This window comes from Rissa tridactyla, chromosome Z (assembly GCF_028500815.1).
Source record: "Rissa tridactyla isolate bRisTri1 chromosome Z, bRisTri1.patW.cur.20221130, whole genome shotgun sequence".
Classification (NCBI taxonomy): Eukaryota; Metazoa; Chordata; class Aves; order Charadriiformes; family Laridae; genus Rissa; species Rissa tridactyla.
In genome coordinates, this window is record NC_071497.1 from 37,897,547 (window position 1) to 37,922,062 (window position 24,516).

At 42.7% G+C, this 24,516-nt stretch overlaps 1 protein-coding gene across 14 annotated transcripts in view; it reads left to right on the top strand.

The window, feature by feature from the left end:
• The first annotated feature begins 7,005 nt into the window (after window positions 1-7,005).
• SEMA4D (semaphorin 4D) overlaps window positions 7,006-24,516 on the top strand; it is a 103,884-nt gene continuing 86,373 nt past the window's right edge. For 8 of the 14 annotated variants that reach the window (XM_054185997.1, XM_054186000.1, XM_054185988.1 and 5 more), the window contains exon 1: window positions 7,270-7,378. The gene's annotated coding sequence lies outside the window, so the exon portion shown is untranslated. Of the gene's footprint in view, window positions 7,203-7,269; window positions 7,379-7,449; window positions 7,736-13,114; window positions 24,147-24,516 lie in introns of those variants that run through there. The other 6 variants (XM_054185993.1, XM_054185991.1, XM_054185992.1 and 3 more) reach the window with 5 other exon arrangements.

The window sequence follows — 24,516 nt, forward strand, 5'->3', positions numbered from 1 at the left end:
GCTTGACTGAATTTAAAAGAGCCAAGGTGCCCCAGCAATGAGGTTTAGGGTGGCATTTTCACTTTTGTCCAGCAAATAAGTCCAAAGGTGCAGGGCAGTTCTCCCATGCTCCTTCCTGCCTCCTCCTTTACTCCGGCAACAACACTACAGCAGCTCCGTCAATTCTACTGCACAGCAGGTAACAGGACTGGTCCGTCTGGAAATCAGCCTACTTTTTCAGCCAAGATCAGTGCCTTGATCTGAACTGAGGTACAGACTCCCGGTCTGTACTGCGAGTCTAACTACAGTTGTTAGTGCTGGCACAGGAGAGGTGTTGGGAGAAAGTTGCAGAGGGAAGAGTGAAGCAGCTGTTTGGGTAGCAGACCACTTTAATATCATATAAAAGAGGTGGAGAATGTTGAACCAAAATCAGAGCTAACAGATTTTACTTAACAGTTTTGCCACCCTCAGCATAGATATACTAGTTACCATGGCCCAGCTGATGGATGGCAATGTGCAAATACCCTGCATTTCTGATGTAATTTGCCACGTAGTTGTGTCACACTGTCATGAAATCATGAGATGTAAATGTGAGTGACCAACAGACTTTTATTATTTGGTATCTATCACATTGTATTACCCAGAAGACTACTAAGAATTTTGGAAAAAGTTCCCTTGATTTTAAAGTGTTACCAACTCAAAATTGAAAAAAAAACAATACGCAAATTGTTCCCACACAAAAGGTTAATCAAATTACTTCATTTGCAATTGAGTATTTTATTTTGTGTTAATTAACAAAAATAAAAAGTTTCAAAATAAGAAGTCCTTTAGGACAAAAACTTTTGGCTAAGGATGTCTCGGTAATTGTAGGCACAAAATAAATATTTAATCACAATAACTGAAAATGTTTCCTTTTAAATGGTTTTAATGTTCAATGGAGAATTTCCAGGATTATATAAAAAAAAAAATCCGAACTTGCTCTACAATAAAACTTTTGCTTCCTCTTCTTCCATATTTTTTTTTAGTTTCTCTGTTCTGCAGAGACAGGAACAAATAACTTCTAAGTGGGGTAATGTTTTAGACAGCTAAAAGTTATCTTTTGTAGGTAGTCATACCACTTGGTGCACATTAAATGCAGTAACCATAAGTCTTTGCATTTGCTGTTTTTCCGGGCGGACAGATGCAAATTTTGATATTGTACACTTCTACTCACTTAGATTGTTATGTGAGGCATAGAAAAGCTATAAAATGTTCACAATTTCTGCACACTTAAAGTGACCTTTAATGTCTTTATAAGCCTCTCGTCAAAGACTGTTCTTGTCCCTTCCACCCTATCTTTTATTTGACTTTTTCTTATTCTCTGGAACAGAGCGGTGTTCCCAAGCGGGTTTTGTTGTTAGAAAATCCCACGCTTTCCTGTACTATGTGTCTTTTTATTCTATTTATAATGCTGAGGCAATCAGATCCTTTGCTTTTGTTCACCATACGAAATAACAGAAACTTAATAGGAGCAACCTGTGGAAAGGAAAACCTTACTGTAGGGCAGGAAATAAACGTCCCTGTAACATCACACTGGGGAATCATGACCTGGTTTACCTTCAGCAAAGGGGTGGTTATTAGGGCAATTTAGTTCAAACAGCAAGTTACATCAGATCTTTGCATTCTTTTGGAGGGAGAAGCACAAGGGACGCCAGCAAAAAAAAAAGAAAAAAAACTGAAAAAAGAAGAGGGCACACAAGGGGAGAAGAGAGGTCTGCGTTCAGCTTTTATTCACAGTATATTTCCGTTGCTGACTTGTCATTTTGCGGGTTTGTGGTTGTCTGAGTGTTGACAGGAATTAAATGGCTTGTGCATTAATTGAGGCAGGTCCCCAGTACAAGAACAGAAGCAACTACAAGACATATTTTTTTACATTAATATTGTTTTCTTACCAAGGTCCAAACTTGGAGTCTACAGGTTTTAGCTGGGTAATCCATCTGAAGTTACAGGCATTGGTACAAGTTAAAGAATCTCACCAGTCTTGTGATCCTCTCTGAGTTAACTGGCATGTGTGGAAAGAAATTGGATTAAGATGCTACGCTGAATGACAAAAAAGGCAAACTCGCTACATAAAGGAAACAGGTCTGTGGCTTTTACAATCAAGTTTGTCACCAGACAAATCCCTTATAATTCCATTTCTTAATTTGTATATGTGAAGTCTGATATGAAAATACTAGTCTATAAAAACAATTGTGGAAAATATGAAAAAGTCATAAGCTATTGTAATAGTGCAGGCAATAAAAATGCAAGACTAGTATAAGTTTATAAATGTCTCAACCAAATACTGTCAAACCCTGTATTTGTTTTTCCTGCATTAACAGCAGAACACCTTTGTTAGCTCTCTGGTTTCTTACTTTTTCATGACTAGCACAGTTACCCCACATCAATAGTTTGATATTGACTTGTGTGAAAAACATGTAATCAAAAATAACTCCTGTGATTGGTGATGGCTGCATTTACAAATTTTCATCAACTTTGATCTTTTTGGAAATGTAATTGCATTTTAAAAAGAGAAGAAAAACAATATATTGAGTTTTAGTGTCTTCATTATTCTTCATGTACTACATTATTAATGTTGCCTCATTGACCTTGTCCCTTGAGGCAGGCACTGCTGACACCTTTTTTATTATTTTTCTCATTAATAAACATGTGGTGCCTCCTCCACTAGCCTATGCACTTATTCCACTATGTAGAGTGGATAAAGTGTCTTTCATCATTCATTTATCATTCATTGACTGTTGATCCTACGTCTTTCCAGCTTCCCATGAAAAGACCACTTGAGTGGTTAGATTCTTGTTTTGTAATATGTGTTATATTTCATAAATGTAATTTGCTAGTGAGTTCTCATTGTAAAATATGAATGCTTACACAGAAACAGAATGAGGAGAATTTCTTGCCCTCCTTCTCTAAATTCACCCTGTCTCTCATCCCTTTAGCAAACTTTTTAACAGGCTTTGCAGTGAGATTTGATGGAGACTGGACTACAGACAACTCTTTTGTCCATTGGTTAGACACTAACCTACAGTGTAGCTCCACTAAATTTGTTATTCCAGATTACGACGTAAAAAGAAAAGAAGAGGAAAATATTCTCAGTGGCCTTTACAAGGCCACTAGATCCATCAAAAGAGGAAAAAGAGAACATGGTCACCCGTGTCATCCAGCCACGCACTTCCTCTGCACTACATAATTTAAATGCAGATGTCTGTGCAGCACCTACTTAGTTCCCTCTCCTTCTGTCTTAGACCTACAAACAGACACATGGTAAATACAGGAACAGTTTTAAAGTCCTCTACATGATTGCCGTGTTTATCCATAATGATACAGGAAGTGTTCAGACCACAAAAAACCCCACAGGGTTAGGAGATAACACCCCTTGACTATAATTTAGTTCCATTGACTCTGTAATTGCAAAAGTGAAGGCACTGCATTTTCTGTGCCTGATGGGGAAGATACAGAAATAAAAGATCAAGGTTTTATCTGTCTGTGGTTCTGCCACTGACTTAGTGTATAATCTTGCACAAGTCACTTTGAGATGTTGCGTATCATGTTCCTAGCAGGGATGGAAAATGATATTTTCCAGAGTAGGAAATGGTATTTTCCTGCAAATAATTTTGTCTATGCCAATTTTAGTAGTTTAATAATGTTAATCAACATGAATTTACTGGACAGTGCTTTTAAATGCCTTTTGTGTGCTTATTTTTCTATATTAAGGTTTCCCAAACTGTTTTTATTGACTTGACTTCAAAGCGCATTTAAAATGTATTTTTATCATGCTGTTTTCCCAAGATTGTTGGTTGCAAAGGGTGTTTTTTTCAGGAATACATGTTGTTTTCCTCTAGCACTGATTTATATCGATGGCAAATGATTTAAAAAGTCATGCCATCATAGCAACATAGCAATAAAACAGTATATCTTGAAACTTCAATTTTGCTTAGAATTGTTCACTAGTCACATTCATTCAACCCAACTATTTATTCTTTTATCCTCTTACCCATTCATTCTCTCACATACTCTGCTACTGACCTATTCGTTGCATTATATATTGGTCTGCAAAGCTCTGGGCACGTTCACTGCCCTTTCCACCGACTTACTAAATACCTACCACCTGTTCACTCACTCATGGACTTATCTGCCCTCAGCCTCAGACGTGGCTTCTGGGCCAGCTTCAGTCTTCCTCTCTTTCCCTACTCTCCTCTGGTATCTTCTGCCCTGCAGCTTATTTCTTCCTGAGTTTAATTAAGGACTTCACGTTTAAGAGCACAGTCAGTTATAGCTTTCTTTAATTTCTTTCCTCTTTTTTTTTTCCCTTTTCCTGGCACAGATTTGATACAGCTTGCTTAGACTTAAAATATGCATGTGTATATTCATCCCTCAACATGAAGTCTGAACTAGGTATATTATGACTGCAGCAGTCTTTACATACTATTACTCCACAGCATGCATTATGTGTACTTTGGAAGATTATACTTTATTATGCTTATCATGGAGATTTTTAAAAAGCATGTTTCATGCATATCTTTGGAATACCCATTATGGAGTTGCTGTGGACATATATTAATACTTGTTCATTATATGATCTCATTGCTGCAGCATGTAGTATTTGAAAGATGATAATAATTTTTAGCAAAACAAATTCAGTTATAATTACTGCAAGGACCAGTGTCTTTAGCCCTACACCACTAGTTCACATACAATCCAGGCTAGTGTTACAGACCTTTGGAAAACCTCCCAGATATGTGTCCACCACACCTGAGAGGCCATTTTTTTTTAAATCTTACAATGGGAACCAATAGGATTTTTCAGTGGTGCACTTTATGCTATGAGCTGTACGTTCTTATTATTAGTGTATTTCCTTTTTCTCATCAAGTCCCTCTCAGTAACACACTTCACTTGAAAGAAGATCTTCAATGTGACTGAGAATCTGGTATTTGACAAGGTCCAAATATCAATTCCTTGTTTTACCTCTGACCTTTCAGTCCACAAAACTCCACAGGTTTTACTGAGAATGGAGATTGAAAACTATGCTACACAAATTAACAATATAGTCCTTAAAGGTCACAAAATCTAACCTGAATAGAGACAGCAGAAGTAATGGAATTTTTTGTATTGGTGCTAGCCTTTGCTTTGGTGCCTTTGTGCTGCCATGGTTTTAGGAAACTTGTGCAGACCACAGGCTCCCTGGAGAAACCTGACAAAATCCCTGTGATTTTCTTACTTTATGCTAAGAATGGCCCTAGCACAGAATTCATAAAATGCAAAAGAGATTCAAAAAGCACATTTGTTTCTTCCCTTGGAATATCATTTTATAGCTGCATCCCTCAGGAGATGCTTAAAGTCTTGTCTACTTGAAGGTTTTGCTGGCATATTAATACCAGCAGCCAGTCCCTGAGGAGATGCAGCTTATTCTTCTGCTGGTATAAATTACGTCAATTCCCCAAATAATATATGATACCGGTTTTTTATCCTGCTACTGTATTTGCACTAGGGATTTTCCGTCATGAGTTCAGCATTTGACCCTTTTTCATGCTCCTAGCAGACACAGGTAAATTGTCAGCAATAGCTCTCCCCCTTTCTGGCAGACCCTGTGTCCTCAGCTCCTCTTGCTCCCCAGTGCTGTTGCCCCCCAGTGCTGGGTGTGACTACATGCTTCTCCATGCCTCAGATATGAAGTTTTGATGGGATGTGATCCTATTTGATGTTAATGGTGTGTTGGATGTTGATGGCCCAATGTTAAGCCTGCCTAAGTTGAATCACCATTTTGGAAACGTAATGAGGGGAAGTGGATTTCACAGTGTTTCCTACACAGAAACAAACTTTTCACTGGCTCTGCTAATATCCTCCCACAAACCCTACAGTTTCAAATACCCTGAAATATCAAGGTGACCAGGTCTTGCCTTGCATGTAAACTTTCTTCGTCGGAAGTTATCATTAAGACTCTATGTCTTTCAGAAGCTCTACTTCCTCAATAATTTAATTTTTATGGTATTTCTCAGATATAGCTAATGTGAATTATAGATATTAGAAACTGACTGTCATGTTATTGTAACAATGCATGAGCCAGTAAAGCAAATGCCAACATCTGACAAACTAAATATTTAGTTCACTCTTGCTTAAATGAATCCTATTAACCAACCTATAGCAATCAAACGATATTGGATATCACCTGTTCTGCAGCAATAAAAAACCCCATCATCGATGTGCTAGTTCATGTCATTCATCAGAACAGTCACACTGGGCGTGCTCGGACATGACGGTTATCAATAACTTATCAATGACTCAGCAGAAGCACCCTGGGCGAGATCTGTGCAGTCACTGACCTATTTTGTTTTCTATGCCAAGCTGCTCCTCCTTTAATATTACCAAGCAGTCACCTACGCGGGCCTGCACTTTAAGGTACAGTAATTCCAGTAACGTTTGTTTTCAGTATAAATCATTCATATTTCCGTGGTGCCAAGCGGCTGCATCCTGGAGGCGGTTTGCACTGTGGTTTGCAGTGAGCGGATCCATCCCGCCCGAGACGAGACGGAGCAGGGGCGTCGGCAGGGGCATGTGTCAAGCAGCACTAGGTGCGAGAAGGCGAGGCAGCTGTTGCAGAGGCTGATTAAATTGCGGGGGCATCGCATCTGCCTTTGGCAGTACGTTTTCAAGCCACACAGCCCTAAATCGTTAGGGAGGAGCCCTTTGCTGGTACTGTTACTGGGGGTGTAATGGAGTGGGCACCATCACACCGTTGCCCTCTGCGGCCAGCCCCTGCAGGGACGTTACCCGTAATGGGGGGTGCGCTGGGGTAGGCGGGGAGGGAAAAAAAAAGGAGTCTATAGAAAAGAGGGAGGAGCAGCCCCCCCGGCTGGGCCCTGCGGTGCGGGGGCAGCAACCCCTGGCCCTCCCCCCAGCGGAGGGCCAGGGCCGGGTCCGCCCCCAGCTGCAGCCCCGCTCCGGGCGGGCACCGCGGGCCTGCACGCCCGCCCCCCGCCGGCCCTCAGCCGCCATACTGCGGGGCAACCCAAACTTCTTACACACGGGCACCAACTCCTCCTCATCATCATCCTCCTCCTTCTCCTGCCGCCGCCGCCCTGCCCCCGCCGGGACGGGGAGGAGGGGGCTGCGCCGGCCCAGCCGGCCACGGGGAAGGCGCCGAGGCGGGCGGGGGCCGCGCCGAGGGAAGCGCCAGCAGACCCCCGCAGGTAGGAGCACCCGGTGGGGCGGCCTGCGCGCCGCCCAGGGCCGGGGGAGGCGGCGGCGGGGGGTGGAGGCGAAGAGGAGGAGGAGTAGGAGGCGGCGCTCGCGCTGGTGGCGGAGGCAGGGCAGTCGCCGCCGGGGCGAGCGTCTGGCCGTGCCCGCCGTGTCGCCTCCCCTCGAGGTGGGTGCGGGGGCTGCCGGGGCGGCGGGCGGGCTCCGGGGGGCGGCGGTGGCGGCGGGCCGCAGCCTGCATCGCAGCGGGCGGTGCGGGCACACCTGCGGAGCTGGGCCTCCCGCCCGGCGGGGCCGAGTCCACCGCCAGCTCCGAGGAGGGGGCGCGGGCGGCGGCGAGGTGGGACCCGGCGCGGGAGGTGGCGGCTAGAGCGAGGCGTAGAGGAGGAGCCTCCCGCGGCAAATGAGCAAGGGCTGGCAGGTTTATCAACGTGTTTTTTCTCCCGCCACCCCCCCTCTCCCCTCCCCCCCCTCCTCAGACCCGCAGGCTCCGGCGGCAGCTCCCTGCCCACTGCGGCTCCCGCAGGTGCGTCCCCCGCCCGGCGGCCGGTCACCGCTCCGCAGCCGGCGCGGCCTGCACCTGCCGCGGTGGCGGGGCCGGAGGCTTCCCCCGGGGGCGGTGAGGCTACGCGCATGGCGGTTTCCCCTGGCCTGGTCGTTTCCAAGTGGCAGCTCCGGTTGCCGTTTGTGTGTGCTGGCACTCGAGGAGAGTCTGCTGCCGGCCTGGAACCGCCGACCCTTAGTCGACGAACGTGCTGTGCTGGGTGCTTCGTGTTGGGAAACCGGCTGCGTGTGTTTTGAAGGGATGTTACGTGCTGTTTTATTTTTCAGCTGTCAGGAGACTTTAAATCGGGTCTGCACAGGGGTGTGCTGACTTTGCAAGGGATGGATAAAGTGACATGAAAGTTTCCTGTCTATTCCTGTTTGCCCTCCAGCTATTGATAAGGGGATGTCTTAACTGCTCCGTGGAGATGCCGTGGTGTTTGCCGGCGTTTTCTCCACATACGAAACCCCGCAGCATCGGTGTTAAGGGAGAAGGAGCGAGTCGGTGAATGCGGTGATTGCAACTTTATTGTTGCAGCTCGTTTCTCTTATGTGACTGCCAATAGCAGGGAGCGGAACAGAAGCTCATTACTGCCCTGGTGTGGGAGGGAGCCTGATGGATCTGCAGGTTGAAAGACTTTTTCACGTCTGCTCTTTGGTTTTACGCTGAAACATTTTCCTGCCTCCCTCTTACCTTCTGTCTTTTATAGCCATATACCTCTTTCAAGGAGGTACTTCTGCTGAAAAATGTGAAACATCACCTTTGAGTCTGTGACACCCAATTATTTGTAATAGGCTCTGGAAATCAATATAGTAGTAAAGCCTCCTTTTTTAAGTAAAATTCCTACAGCAATTAGCTATAGCTGTTGACGGCTTTATGATCATCAGGCTCAGAAATAGCTACTGATCTCATACTGCCTTTTGGATACCTATACAGAGGTTTTGTTAGAGAACTGTTTTATGACTTCTTTTATTAGAAGGAGTGCGAGCTGAGGCAGTTATGCAAGTGCACCTAAAGAAAGCCAGCCCTACTGCCTGTGTGGATGGCGAATGCAGAGGCTGTGCCAGAGTGGGAGTATCATTTACAAACTGGGTTAGAAAGGGGCATCGCAGCAGAGAGAACGAAGTAGCTCATATAGGGCAAAGCCCTGGACATACCCTGTTCCCTGCTGTGCCAGGGAAGTTTATAGGTACAGTGTGCTGTGCAGGGTGAGCAGGCTGTGGATGGGCACTCTACATTCCTCCAGGTAACAGAGATGAGGTGCAGGCAGCTCTTCTCCACTGAAAGCAAATGAGTGGCAAGGGAATAGGTTTCTATGTGTATGTTCATCAAGGGGAAAAAAAGAAAGCTTTGTAAATGTGGAGCTGGATTGACAGATGAAGTCTGCCTCTACTGGGATTTCTTGGCCCAGAGAGGAAATAATTGACATGCACCACCCCCTGCCCCCGCCCCGCCTCCCCCCCCAAAGTAATTACTCTATGTACACTTTGTGATGGTCAGGGATTGGTACAGTCTGCTGACAAAAGCTACTTGCATTCATACCTACCAAAATAGGTCTATATCTGTTTTGTGGTTTGTTTGGGGTTTTTTGTTTTGTTTTTGAGAGAGACAAAAGCCATTGTAGCTGGTGGGGAGGGTGGTACCTCCTTCCATAGCAAATGAAGCGTTTGATGCGAGTGGATTTATTTCAAAACTGTAAGACTGATTCATAGTTTTTTTTTCTGGACGCTTTAAGTGTAGGTGTGTCTGGAGACTTTGTTTAATGTGCTGTGTTGCCCTCTTTGCAGGTGTTGTGATTAAGTCCACTTTCCTCCTGCAGTATGAACAGCTGTTACGTTAAACACTTGATCACCTTTTGTTAACCTGCTCACATGGGTACAGCAGTGCCCTGCTGACGGCTTGTGGCATTGTACCCCCTAGAGGTCCTGCAAGGAGAGATGATGTGGATGACCTGGTGCTTCCCTCGCTAGCCTGCCTCCTGAGCCCCTGGGCTTCAGAGTTACCTGCTTCATGCAGCCCCTTACTGGGGAGGAGCTGGAGACCTCTCAAGAGGGTCTGTGATCTCGTGGGAGTTGGAGTCTGCACTGTGCTTGCTCTGCTGCATGCTCTCACCCTCACTCCCAGCCATCTTGAGGGGGGCAGGGGTGTTGAATTAACATTTTGATGTTAAAATATGTTGTCTTTCTCGCAGTGAAGTAAGTGGAGGTCTCTTTCAGTCATGCCAAAATTAACTCTTGATCTGGGCTGCTAACACTAGATCTAATACTTGCATATGCCACCTAGTTTGCAAAAGGTGTTGGATAAATTGGTAAATGGTTGTGCCTTACTCTGGTTCTAAGGATGACTTTGCAAAGCGAGGCTGTTATTAGTGGAAATAACTATAGTAGAAATGCTACAAGATTTTATGCTATCTCTGAAGTCCTCAAATGTTTTGTTTTAGTTCTTACTTTCTCCAGGAATAAATGGAATCTTTTGTAGATCATAAGAAAATAAAAGTATTTGCTCTGGATGCTCAGGGATGAGGTTGTGCAAAGGTATCTTGAAATGAGTAGTGACAGGGAAGGAAAGATGTAATTGCCAAAGTTGACTAACATTTCTTGTAAGCCTTCAGTGCTTCTAAGTATTGGATCTTGTAAATATTCATATTATTCTGTGTATTATTCTATGATTTAAATGAGTTGAAAAGAGATTTCTGAAGGTACTTGAAGTGTTATTCATGAATGGATGCTGATCTACTATGCTTCCCACTAAACTAATGTTTAATTACTTGTAGGCATGACTGAGAGAATTTTTCACAGTGTTTCACTTTTAGAAAAATTCACAAAACAGTAATATATTCCAGGTAGCTTGTGACAATAAGGATGGAGACTGGAAGGTAACAACAAAAAGAAGCAAAGAAGGTCATAAACCTCCCTGAGTTATCCTTTAAAGGTTCCTTTTTTTACACCTGTATATAAATTACTGTGTTGGAAGTTTAAAATAAGGATTTGGATTTTCATTATTACGGTAATACCCAACAATTTTGGGGTGTTCTCTGTTGTGCCTGTATGCCGGCACAAGTTGCTGTATGATGTGTTTAGTTAGCCGAAGAAAGGTGTGCCCAGTTGGGAGGTTGTATTATAAACAAGGAGCTGGGAAGTGTTTTTGGCCATTTTATTTCATTTTTCTTTCCCTGAAGCTTTCCCCCTCCTCCAATCTCACTGGTCATTTCTCTGATGATAAAGCAGCGTTTTATAAGGCCTCCTTCATCTGGCTTTGCATAGTCCTGTGCTTGAGTGTCTAGATAGATAGATAGATGGAAGTGTATCAAAAAGAATGAGTAAGGTCCCACTTACTTTACTGGGGTCTTGAGATTCATGAAGGTAAAGTGGCTGCAGAGTTGCTTTTTGGTGTAGCATATGACTGGTTGTGTACCAAGAGGAGCCTGTGAACACCAAAAGGATGCTGCAGCAGCTGCCATTTGTAGAGTTAACACACCCGTGTGTTCGCGTAGCTTTAGAGGATGAGTGTAAGCTATTTTAATTGTTTTCCTTCTGATATGAAGGTTTCATCTTTGTTTCTCAGATGAGTTAATAAAAGGAAAGAAAGTTACTCTTTCTGTTCCCACAACCATTCAGTTACAAAGCAAAAAGTAGCACCTCATATTTAAGGCTAATATGTGCCGTCATCTTGGATAGGGAAGTTGCAGGTCTTGCTGTCAGGATCTTCCGGAACTGGATTAACCAGGTCTTGCATTTAATTGTTTTCTGGCCAAAAGCTTTTATGTTCTGTCTTTTATCTACCTGTAAAGTTACAGGAATGCAAAGGGCTGCTCGGCTTTCTGGAGGTACTGCTGCCGCCTGCCTTTGCTGTGAGGGAGGTTAATGCCTGCCAAGGGGTGCTGGGCTCCACTTCTGCTGACCTAGAGTGTCTGGGAGCCACTCTGTCCCCTCCTGCTCCCCCTGACGCCAAGCTGTGCTGCAGCATGATTCTGAGTACCTGAACGTGTTTCTGAAAATGGCATGAGTAAATAAGAAAAAAATTTATTTTTAGTACTGTTAGTGGTCTATTTTTTCTATGATGGGGTGGAGGAGGGACAGAAACGTAAAGGCTTTTTTCAATGAGGAGGCATGCATGGTGTTTGCAGTACTGCAGCTCTTGAGATTTTTGACAAGTGTGTGTTTTAAAAGCACCAAACAGCAGCCTTTAGTTAAAGAATATGTTCTTACAGTGCCTGAGGGGGAAACAAAACAGATGGCAAATTAATAAAAACTTGAACTGTAGATGTGAGCAGATAAGGGACTTTTCTAAGGACAATAAAGTTAATTGAAGCCCACGTATCAAATTTAGAATAAACTTGTAGGTAATCTAGAAATAATACCCATTTTCCTGTCTTTCCCTCCTCTTCCACCTATTTCTTTTTCTCTCTGTTCATGTACAGCAGTGAAATCCTAATCCACCAGGCATTTTCTGCATTGATCCTCTTAAAAAATTAGTATTAGCCTATATATGAGGCAGGCCAAAGAGGATTGAACACTATGCTGCAAAGTTAGTACCCGTTGGCCTCGTTGCAAGGACAGGCAGGTTCCCTCTCTGTGAAGGGTACTTTTGGCACTGTGGTACGGCAAGGGCTTGGGAGGAGACCAGGTGATCGAGCATAGCAAGGAGCTTGATTTTTGTCTTCCTGTGCAGGGTTGTGCATGCTGAGCAGGTGTGTAGGTGATGGAGCACTGATAGGAGAGTGACTAGGAAGTGTATGGAATTAGCAGGCTGGGAAATCATGACATCCTTATTGTGTCTGATTACTCAACTGAGAAGGGATACAGAAGAGGATATGTAAAGCAGGGGAAGGTTTATGGAGGCAGGCATTTCTGCTGAGAAAGTAGGCAGGAGAGTAGAAGCTTCTGCAAACTGTGTTAGCTCTTTGCTGGTATGCAACAGAGACCGACTGGTGTCTGGAGGCTAAAGCAGGTCTGCCATGACTGTAGCGAGGTGAGACAGAGTGGGGAGGCTGGTGTTCCCTTGTGCTTGAATATACATGGATTTGCATGCATTGCAAATGTCCAAGTAGGAGGAAAAGGGGGAAAAAATGCATGAAACGTGATTATAGTTCTTGCTTTGTTCAAGAATAGTTTTCAATGGCAGGCTTTAACTGTACTTCTGATGAGTTTTTTCTCCTTCCCCCAATATAAAGCAGGCATTCTTCTTGCCCCAAATAATTGTTTTTTTTATATGTATGTGTGCAATTGTGCTTCTTTTTTTTTTTTTAATAAACAAATGATGCTTTATGAACTTCGTCATTGTATATACAGAGAGATACATAGAAAAGTGAAGGCTGTTTTTGTTTTTTTTTTTTTTTTTTTAAAGAATGTCTTTGTTCTCCTTTCCACTGAAAGAGATGATGCATTATGATTGTTACTGGAAAAACACTGCAGGACGTAGGAAAGAGACCTAGAGATGTGAAAGTTCTTGGGTTTGTATTTGAATTCTCATTCAGTGTAAATTTGATGTGTTCTGGGGAGAATAGAACAATATAGACTTTTTTTTTAAAATGTTAAGTATGCTATGAATTTATGTCTTAAACCAGGTCATTGAGATTATACTTGGCTTTGCTTAGGTTTGTTGTAATTGAACTCCCAAGTTTAAAATACTTCAGGTGGAGCTATCTGTCACTTGCATTGTTGAGCATAAAATCAGCTGGTCAAAGTTTGTGTCAGGACATACTAAATTTACTAATTTATCCCTGTAAACTGCGTTATTGTACCTTCTCAGTTTGCAAGTCATTTCTTGTGACAGTAGGAAAGAATGAACCGGCTGTCCCTTGTGGTCTTGAGGACTGCCACATGCACGTAGGCAACGCTGGTTTGTTTGAGTTATAGTAACTTCTAAGAATGTATTTTACAGATATATGATATTTTACAAATACTCTTCTCTATTCTTTTACCTCATCCAGTAATGCTTAAATTTATTCAGAAGATATTTATTAAATCACATTTAAGAAATAAAATCCTAGTTGTTAACACAAGCCTGATCGGTGAAACCAGCTAAGATTCTTCTTGCTCACCTCAGGATGTAAGGAAGACAGACTTTATGGAAAGATGCTATATTGTTCATTGGACCAACTGATATAATTGGGAAAGTGATGGGAATATAGACAGGCTTTTGGGCAATCAATCTTTTCTCAACGTAATTTAATGAAACATTCGTCATCGTTCTCTGTAAGCCCCATCTTGGGAGTCCTTGTTAGGCTCGGTAATTCTTGCCAGACATTGTAGTGTGGGTCGCAAGATATATCTGTGTGTAAATCTGTACTTAATTTGAGTATGGTAAGTATTGTTTGCAAAGCATTGAGAAACAACGGAGTGTTCTGTGCTCAGAAGTTAATAATCAGGGCCCTGACCTTGCTAGCAGGTTTGTGTGGGTGGGTTGGGGATGTGCCTGCAGAGGTGTTTACCTGTAGGACAGGGGCCCTGCACAACCCTGCTGTTATGACTTCTCAAAAATACCCAAAAAAAACAAAGAAAAAAAATTGCAGTAGTAACAGGGCAGTAAGGCTTTAGTTTGTTATTTTACATATAGAAGTCTGCTGGAGCAATGTTATGCTCAAAGCTTTTTTTTTTTTTCTCTCCCACATCTCTGTTGTTTCTTTTAAGGAAGAGTGCATAAAATGGCCAGAGGCAAGAAATTACGCATTCCTGTTTCCACTCAGCAATTGCATAATTGCTAAGGATTTGCTAGAGATGCATATGTATGCGCACACAGATCCCCTTCCTGTTTGGCTGTGAATGTACCCTACCGGAAGGGTCCATTTGTCAGAAAATTAGTCATCCATCAGAACTATAGGTGTAAAGAAAATAAGTTATTTTGATAGAATATCCCCCCTCTCCCCTGCAAGAACACAAAAAAACCCCAACCCTGCAAAGCCACTAAAAATAGTTGTCTTTTGCTAAGGAGTAAGAATTAAATTTTTTTCCATGCTAAAACCTAGTCTTATTTAGATGAGAAGAATGTCTGCCTTTTTCTTCTTGAAATTAATGTGATTGTTAAAAATCTGCAGATACATGTTTAGATGCCTGACCCTATTGAAATAAGTTTACTGTTCAGTTGAATCTAGGTTTTTACTCATATTGGTGAAATTGATAGACTGCTTTGAAAGGTCATGCTGATTATCTGCTAGGTAAGTGAGATGTATAAGGGCCTTTTCATTTCACTAGTTTTGCACGGGAAGTAGTTTTGGGGGATTGTATGATAAATATGTAAGACAGACCTTTTCACAGGCTTAAGAGCTTTTCTCTCTGTGCAATTCTGTCTCCTCAAAGAATTAAAAAAAACCAAAACAACAAAACCCAACCCGTGTGTATATATATATATTCACAGCATATTAATGGTTTAAAATATTTGACCAGCTATTTTCAATGAGGGTGGATACTGCTGAAGTAGTTTTGTCTTCAAATATGCATACAGCTGCGTAAATTAAATGTGTGTATTTGTATTTGCTCACAGAATTAAGATGCTGATAAGGAGCTGTTCTCAACTGGTTGAATTTGACTATTTGGATTTTTTTTTTTTTTAAAAAAAGGATCTGCTTGCATGTTCCCTTAAATGGGCCCCCTATGAGTGTAAATTGATTGTGCATCAAATGGTACATGCTGATATTCAGGAATTCCACTGAGGTTTTTAAGAACTTCTTTTTTCTGCTTTAGTACTGACAGCCACCAGGGGAAAAAGTAACCATTATTCAGAGCATGTCTTCTGTTCTCTAATTTAATTGGCTTTTATGAGAGTTCAGTTCCTGTCGCTGCATGTCTGCCTCTCTTTTTCTTCGTAGCTATGCTCTCATCTTCTGTAACAGGATGCAGATTTATTATATGTCAATTGTTTTGGAAAAAGAAATTTGTTGACAGATTATGAAATTATGCTTTTGATCAGGTGAAGCATCTGATGGCCTTTGCACTCTCTGGTTTCTGCTTAGTGTTTGCTGAGAAGGCTGTACACACTGAAGATCAGTTTGCAGCTGTATAAAGGATGGTGCCGAAATAGGCCTGAGAGTGTGTCCAGGGAAGGGGTGAGTGCAGCAGAAAATCCATTGAGCAGGAGTGGTTAATGTTTGTCTGTGGAAGGCAAATGGAGTCAGCTGTGCTGATTTCTATGCAATAAATGGTCTTTGGGAGTCAAAGGTGTTAATGTGACCCTGTCATTACACAGCCCTTGGTGGTGAGGAGAGCTTTGAGGTTCCTACAGAGAGATCTCAGTCTGCATATTTCCATGGCAACTGCCATCACTTACACATAACCTTTGATTAAAGATACAAAAAGGAGGGGAAAACCTTTTAAATGTTACAAATGTAAAGCTTTAACTAGATCTTCTATTTTAACAATATATCTTATTTACATTCCTTGGAGTGTGAAGGTTTTATAAGGAACACAGCTGTCCCTTCCCCATTTGGTAGACTTTGAGATGAAATTTCAGGGCAAATGTGATGTTCTGGAGATAGTTATATGACTTTGATCATAGTCACACTGACATCATTCCACAAATTTAGTTGCTATTTATTTACATTAGTGTATTTGGTACCAAAGTTATACTTAAACTCTATTATGCAAGGAGCTTTGTGTCTTTGAGGAAAAAACCTAACACTCTGTTGAATAAAACTTATTTTTAAAGAGGAGGAACATGAGATATACCCTAAATTATAGTCTCTTAAAGAATATAATGGCTGATACAAAAAAAAGTCTTATGCTAGTGGGGAGAGCAAGCTCTTCCTGCAGAAACACAGATTTGCTATTGGCTTGCGAACTGTGTGGAAGGACGTGTTTATGCTCAGTGCATCTTCTCATCTCTCCCTCCTCTACCCCCCCTGCGTGTTCTTGAAGGTACTTTACTTCATGCTGTGATGGCCAGGTAGCAGTGCTGTGAAAGAAATGCTGTCTGTTCAGGTCAGGTATTACCACATCTAATGCTCAGGTGCAGCATGTTGCGCTTTCTGGGAATTTCTCACTGCTGGAAAGCAATGGAATATTGAAGCAATTTGCCTAATTTTCCATTATATTTTTCTGTGTTTTTTTAATCTTTTTTTTTCTTTTTCTCCCTACCTGCCACTATTTTTAAATCATCCTTGGGGAGGTGGGGGAAATGCTGATGCTGAATTTGCTAGTGGATTTTATGGTTATGCTACCAAAAGTTGAGCTGTAATGTTGGGACTAGCGCAGTGGGAGCTCTGAAGAGGGATGAAATAAGGCTGTGTTTCTTCTGTGCCTTTAGTTTGAGCAGCTGAAATTTGGGTTTGCTTTGGACTAATCAGTACTGACTGTAGGTGAGGGCAGAACTGGCTGACCGTGACTGCCTGAGTGAGAGAACATGACAAATGGAAAGGGCTGTTTTGCTAGGACTGCATGGTGAACTTCCCCAGCATTTCACTATCACCTCTTTTTTTGAGAAGGAAGAGATGTATAGATACTGCTAAGCCTAGTAGATGGCGATTGGTAGTTTAAGTGGACAGGGCTGGCTACGGTTGCCAAAACAGGGAGGTTTACTGCTAATGTGTTGTTTCATCTGAATTTCTAAGGCATACTGTATGGTTACTGGTAGCCCCATGTGCTGCTTCTGCTGGGACCATGAAGCACCCTTTGTGCTGCTCTGGTACAAACCCTTAACGTTTCTTGAGAAAGTTTTAGTACTGAAAGACCTAGTTGGTTACTGTGGAAAGTTCATAACGACTGTGCAAATGCAACTGGAAAGTTCACGATACTGGGACATTTATAAGGATGTCCTCCATTATAAAAAAGAAAGAAAAAACTTGGAGGAAAAATGAAAAGGCAGTGTGAAATACTTCTTTTTTCATCCAGGCTAGCTATGAATATGGAAGCTGTTCTTAATCCACTCAGTTTTGGGTTGGGAATGGTTTTCAGTAGCTGTTGTGATACAAGTGCTTCTGGCTACCCTGTGATGTAAGAGAAATAACTTGTTGCCTGCTTGGGATCTAAATATGCTTTTGAAAAGGAGGTCTTCGTGATGGCAGGACTGTATGTCCAATGGGCTTCTTGGCATAGTTACAGCATTCCCCATCATTTTAATGAATTGGAAAGGTGGGGTTTGGGATTAGTCAGTCTTCCCCCCCCCCCCCCCCTCCTTCTCTTGATAGTCAGGGGATGAGGCATTGTTTTGGCAACTCTTCTTTTTAAACAGAGTTACAGAAATGCATTTTAAGGCTGAAGCAACTATTGGATCAAGTTTCTGTACCACCTGGATACAAGACATGATGTGAATGTATCCAGTTACACCCATGAAGAGAGTCATTTGTCTTCTGATGGAAGAAGATGATCTGATGAAGATCATCAAGAAGCTGATTCCGATGGCTACAAAGATGATCAAAGGACTTGAGCACCTCACTTATGAGGAAAGGCTGAGAGACTTCGGTCTGTTTAACTTGGAGAAGAGAAGGCTGAGAGGGCATCTCATTAATGCTTATGATAAAGGACGGGTGTCAAGAGGATGGGACCAGATAATTTCCTTTACTTCAAAGCAGTTTATAAAAACATACTTGATACTTTGCTTTTAAAGACAAGTGTATTGCGTGGGGCTTAGAATTCAGGCTTCATTAAAATTCAAACCACTTTAGTCGAAATTATAATACCAAACTGCTTATGTATTTACATAGGTAAAGCAAAGTTGATATTTTAGTTAATCTTTGGTGACTACTATACATAGGTTATGTAAATCAGGTTATATGTATAGCATTTCTAGCACCTAGGATAAAGAAGAATTGTACATAAAATTTGCTTTTTGGCTGCCTAAAATTTCTAATGCTGTCATGTACAATAAATGCACGCATAGCCGTCTGTTCTCTTTGCAAATGATGTGCTACAGAGAGTCACACTGGCACAGGTTTTCCAGACTCATCACGCTGAACCAACAGTGGGATGCGTGCCAGAGGGTTAAGTGTGTAGCATAACTCGCAGGGCATGTGATAATCCAGCACAGTGCCAGCAGTGTAACTATTGTCTTTTTTTGGGCTCTGTTATGGTTTCTAAAGTTTTTGCACCAATCTTTCAAAACCTTGGATTTATATGGAGGCAGCGAGTGGGAGCGTGAAAGCTTTTTGCTTTCATACAATGCACAGCAAAATGCAGAATTCATCAGAGGCTGTGTCCCATTAGCTCAGCTGTCAGCCAGTGGGCCACTCATAGGAGTAAAGTACTTGTGCTTGTGTTGGGATCGGGCTCTGTGGCAGGTGGAAGTTGGAGTTCACTGAAACAGCTGAATGTTTGCTGCAGTGGTTGTGGAATGCTGTAACCCCCTGCTCAGCTCTTTGGCAGGAGGGACAGAGCGATCCGGTCTAGAGCCTGAGGTCAGCAACTCAGGCTTTTACATTTCTGAGAGCTGTGTGGAACAGCCTGGCTCTGAAATTGGTAAAGGGAAAGAAATTGTGATAGCAGTGAAGATCATTAAAAAAGCTTTATGCTTCTTGTCATGGCCATCTGTGGAGTCGAAAATGTGTTTGTGAGCTTCAATGCTGGTTGTGTAGTGGCTGTCTTTGTACATGGGAGTTGTGTAGACACGCATCTTAAAGGAATACATTTATTAATCAAGGAAGTGGTCTAGTGTGAATAGGAAGCTGTTAAAAGTGTGGGCTTTTCAGTAGCGTTTCCCAGTCTCGGCTCTGTTTACTGAAATAATGCAGTTTATTTGCTTCTCTGCAAAAACTTGAATGTTTTATGCACTCAGCAAAACTTCCTCGCAGTCAAGCTTTCTTTATCTACTTACCTTGCTGCCATGTTTTTTCCACTTCTTAAGCTTCTTAATATGCCTATGATCATTTTAAGGGTATAAAGCACTTCTTATTTTGGATCTCCCAAAGCAAGGATTGCTTTCTTATTTTCAAAACTCCTTAACTTACTTTTAGTACCTAATTATACGTGTTTTTCAAAGTTTGTGTGAAGAGGTATAAAAGGTTTCTGTGTGACTGTGATGTGGGATGGACCAAAGGCAGTTTAATCTTCTACAGTGGATGGAAATGTGAGCTTTTAAAAATGTCCAGGAAACAGAGAAGAAAGCAAGCAGAGATTTAACTGAATCTTTGAGAGGTTGTGGAGGAGATCAGGAAGGCTCCTGAAACTTTCATCCCAACAATCAAACGCTGTCTAATAACACCAAATTAGGTAGTTCCCTTTGTGTGGAGAGGAGGGACTTGAGGGTTGGGAAAGGACAGTGGTTGTCACTTTCTCAATTAATGATTCCCATTTCCTGCAAAAACCTAAAGATGCTAGACTTAAGTGTAATTGATGGTTTTACAGTACTATCGGGGCTGTTGTATTCTGGTGGCATTCGAGGGCCCTAAGCAGAGCTTCGGTGTGTTCAGAGTTTATGGTATATAAACACATGTGTGAGACATGTTCCCTTCCTAGAGAAGTTTATACCATAGTTTGAACAAGGAGAAAGCCTTGTGGAAGGAGGAGAAGCAGAATTGGGGAGGGTGGGTTAAAGATAACTTGTATACTCCTGCTGCCTGTAGTCAATGAGCTGTGCCTTTGGCTGTTGTACCTGAAAATTATTTCCTTCAAGCCTTGCTGCAGCTGTGGATCCCAAATGCATGTGGGAGAGAAAGGGGGCAGTAGCTGTTATTAGTGTATTGAATAAGCTGCAAAATGAAATGGGTGTGGGACAGGAAATATGAGCGTCAGCCACAGTCCTGAACTGTCTGGCTTGGTGTCAAACTTCAAGAGCAGATAACCAGCAAGGGCCCAGAGTTGGGAAGAATGGATAACTGGATAAAAAGAAACAATGACTGGATTTAAGTGTCAACACTTGTTGATGACTTGTTTTGAAGAAACACACCTGTGCAATTTCTAGATGCCGATGTTTTGTTCTGGAGTAAAACCACAGCATGCATTACTGATCTGATGAAAGCTGAAATTTGTGTAATTCAGGTTCACACATTTCCTTCTTGGTATACCTACTGCAAGTGTATTAGCAAAGCCCACAGGCATGTTTTGTCTCTCCATCTCTCTGATTTACTGAGAAATAGACATGTAGTTTTATTTTTTTAGGTATTGCTGCAGAGAAGTAAATTCATTCCATTTTGTAAATCAAGTTTAACTTTACTGGTATCCTTCCTTTTCCAGGGCATGAGAACTTGCAAATCTACTGCTGCTTGTTACCATGTTCACCCTGTGATAAAAATTTGAAAATAATACAATTGGTTATTGCTTGTGTTATATATATGTAGGTATACCAAATATGTTGTGAGTTCATCTCTACAAATGGATTTTTCCTGCGGTTTGTATGCAGGCTGCACTGATTCTGATTGATCCTTTGCAATAGCTGTATTGATATCTTAGTCCTAATAGGCAGCTGGTGTAATAGTGTGAAGTGGGTTTTTGGAGGGCAGCCGTATTGGAATATGGTTCTCATTAGGGGAGAGCACCACATTTTTAAGTCATTATAGTTCTTGATGTTGCAGTGGTGCCTTGTGGAGATGGTGCGATTACTCCAGGGAGAAGGTGGGAATGCCTCACATCATTCAGCTGTGCTCCTGCTGATTAAAGAGTGACATTGTCCAAGATGTCATTCAGAGGCAGGCAATTATTTTCAGCTGGAGAAATGTTAACCAAGAACTGAGCCTTAGGGGAGGAAAGGGTAAGCAGGGCTGCAGAGAGAGGGGGGGCACTCACAAAACATGTAGCATTTATTTTGTTGCTTCTAAGTATTGGTCTCTAGGAAGCTTTCACCATTTGCATGGTGAAGCATTTAGTGCTTGCATCGGACTCTGCACAGAGCTAAGTGTTCTCCGTTCCGTATTCTTATTTTTACACTTGCTTAAATATAAAACACCTTGGTACTAATTTGCATCCTGCTGTGTAGTTAGTGAGACCAACACCGATGCTTTTTCTTCTTGCCACTCTTCTCATATAGTATTAGGGGTTTTGTTTTTGTTTTAATATTGATCCAAAATCTAGCTTTAATCAGCAAAGGGATTTGTACCCAGCAGGCTGCTGCCATGTGGTCATTATTTTTATGTCAGACTCGTTACTTGATGACAAAATTCAGGCCACTGCCTACTGCTCAAGGCAACCTTTTGCTACGGTAAGAGAGCTGTGAGAACAGACATGTAGCTTGTGTTGCAGGTAAGAAAATTTTTTAGCTATTTTGTAAAGCGGCATAAATTGAAAGCTCATTTAAAGGCTCTTTATCAAGTACATCAGTTGTTACGGTTGGGAATAATTTAGTAGCAGCAGAAAATAAGTGTCTTAATTTCCAAAATGCTGTAATCTAGGCTCCAAATGAGAGGTTTGTATTGCAGAATCACAGAATGAAAGGGGCTGGAAGGGACCTCTGGAGATCATCTAGTCCAACCCCCCTGCCAGAGCAGGTTCATGTAGAGCAGGTTGCACAGGAACGCGTCCAGACAGGTTTTGAATGTCTCCAGAGACAGAGACTCCACGACCTCTCTGGGCAGCCTCAGTGCTCTGCCACCCTCAAAGTAAAGAAGTTCCTCCTCATGTTTAGAGGAACTTCCTGTGTTCAAGTTTATGCCCGATACCTCTTGTCCTGTTGCTGGGCACCGCTGAAAAGAGCCTGGCCCTATCCTCCTGACACCCACCCTTTAAGTATCTACAAGAATTGATAAGATCCTCCCTCAGTCATCTTCGTTCCAGATTGAAGAGACCCAAGTCCCTCAGCCTTTCTTCATAAGAGAGATGCTGTAGTCCCCTAATCATCTTTGTAGCCCTTTGCTGTACCCTCTCCAGCAGTTCCCTGTCCTTCTTGAACCGGGGAGCCCAGAACTGAACACAGTACTCCAGGTGCGGCCTCACCAAGGCAGAGTAGAGGGGGAGGATGACCTCCCTCATCCTGCTGGCCACACTCTTCTTGATGCACCCCAGGATGCCATTGGCTGCCTTGGCCACAAGGGCACATTGCTGGCTCATGGTCATCCTGTTGTCCACCAGGACTCCCAGGTCTCTTTCCACAGAGCTGCTCTCCAGCAGCTCAGCCCCCAACCTGTACTGGTGCATGGGGTTATTCCTCCCCAGGTGCAGCACCCTACACTTGCCCGTGTTGAATTTCATAAGGTTTTTCACCGCCCAGCTCTCCAGCCTGTCCAGGTCTCTCTGTATGGTGGCACAGCCTTGTGGTGTGTCAGCCGTGCCTCCCAGTTTTGTATCATCAGTAAACTTGCTGATCATCAGCAAACTCTATCCCTTCATTCAGGTCATTGACTGAATATATGGAACAGGACTGCGCCCAGTACTGACCCCTGGGGAATGCCACTTGTCACTGACCTCCAACTAGACTCTGTGGCCCTAATCACAACCCTCTGAGCTCTATCTTTCAGCCAGTTTTGAATCCATCGCGCTTGTCCATTCATCTAACCCACACTTCCTAAGCTTCCCTGTGAGGATGCTGTGGGGGACTGTGTCGAAAGCCTTGCTGAAGTCAAGGTAGACAACATCTGCTGCCCTCCCCTCATCTGTCCGTTCAGTCATTCCATCGTAGAAGGCTATCAGATCAGTCAGACATGATTTCCCCTTGGTGAATCTGTGTTGACTACTTCTGATAGCTTTCTTTTCCTCCGCTTGCCTTGAGATGATGCCCGGAACGAGCTGTTCCATCATTTTTCGAGGGGTGGAGGTGAGGCCGATGGGGTCGTAATTTCCTGGGTCTTCCTTCTTGCCCTTTTTGAAGACTGGAGTGACATTGGCTTTCCTCCAGTCCTCAGGCACCTCTCCTGTTCTCCAGGACCTTTTGAAGATGATGGAGAGTGGCCCAGCAATGACTTCTGACAGCTCCCTCAGCACTCGTGATTGCGTCCCATCAGGACCCATGGACTTGTGGATATTCAGTTTACTTAATTGATCTCTAACTTGATCCTCCTCAACCAACAGGAAGTTTTCCTTTCTCCAAAGTCTGTGACTCCTGAGGGCTGGCCTGAGCAGTAAAGACCGAAGCAAAGGCAGCATTCAATAACTCCGCCTTCTCTGCATCCTCCATCACCATGGCTCCTGTCTCATTCAGCAGTGGGCCCACATTTTCTCTAGTTCACCTTTTGCCTCCAGTATACTTGAAGGAACTCTTCCTGTTGACCTTATATATTGTTGTTACTGTTGACTGACTGATTTCATTACATCACAACTAACAATGAAGCTGTTTAGTTATTCAGCAGATTGGAACTTCTTAAACTGACTGTGAGTCATATTGCTTTTTGTGGAGATTAATTGTAAATGATCTTATGTTTATGTGTGTGTTGGAGAGGGATCTCTTCCTCTGACTAGTCTTCTTAATTTCTGCAGTAGCCTCGGTCCAGCTTGAGAGTACTCGGATGCACAAAGGTGTCACCCCCACGAACAGTAATGCCTGAGCAAGTGCCACAGTGGCATTGTGATACAAACTATTGGGAAGCTGTGTTTTTTTGTTGGTACGTCGTATATAGATACTGTACTTTTTCTATTGTTATACAGCTGAAATATGAAGAATTAATGAAAAAAACCTTTTGATTGGGTGTGTTGTGTAAATTGTAGCTGAACAGATGTCTGCATTGTTTACACTGTGAGTTTGCAAAACTGTAGTTTAAAACTCGTGATCTATTTTGAAGACTTTTGAAGTGATCTGTTTTAGTGCATGCAGAATAATCTGTGTTATATAAGTAACTGACAGTTGAATATCAGTATTTTTCTCCCAAAGAACAGCCATGCTGGAGTTAGAAGAATAAATGGGGGGCGGAGGGGACAAGGACAGACCTCTGTTTTGGTTCTGCTCTGGAAGGTATTATTAGGTTTTCTGGTTAA